Consider the following 321-nt stretch of genomic DNA (forward strand, 5'->3'; position numbering starts at 1 on the left):
AAATAGCCAAATTTAAATAATATAAAAAGATGATAAAATAAAAATCAAGAAATAAATGAATTGAACTTTAAAAAAAAAAACTTACCGATTCAACGATTTCGTTGATTCGAAACCGGGACAAGTTGGTCGAAGCCGTCAAATCGTCATCCTCGGTTTGAAGCTGAGACACTTCGTCTTGCACCTGAGTTTGGACCAGGCTGACCACTTCCCTCACAAGCCCGTAATCAATCTGGCCGGTCTTCTTGTTTGTATACGCCCTCTTCATTAGGGCGAGATCATCAACCGGCTCGCCATCATTTTCTTCCGCCTTGAAAAAAACAT

Source organism: Brassica oleracea, chromosome C2 (genome assembly GCF_000695525.1).
Source record: "Brassica oleracea var. oleracea cultivar TO1000 chromosome C2, BOL, whole genome shotgun sequence".
NCBI lineage: Eukaryota > Viridiplantae > Streptophyta > Magnoliopsida > Brassicales > Brassicaceae > Brassica > Brassica oleracea.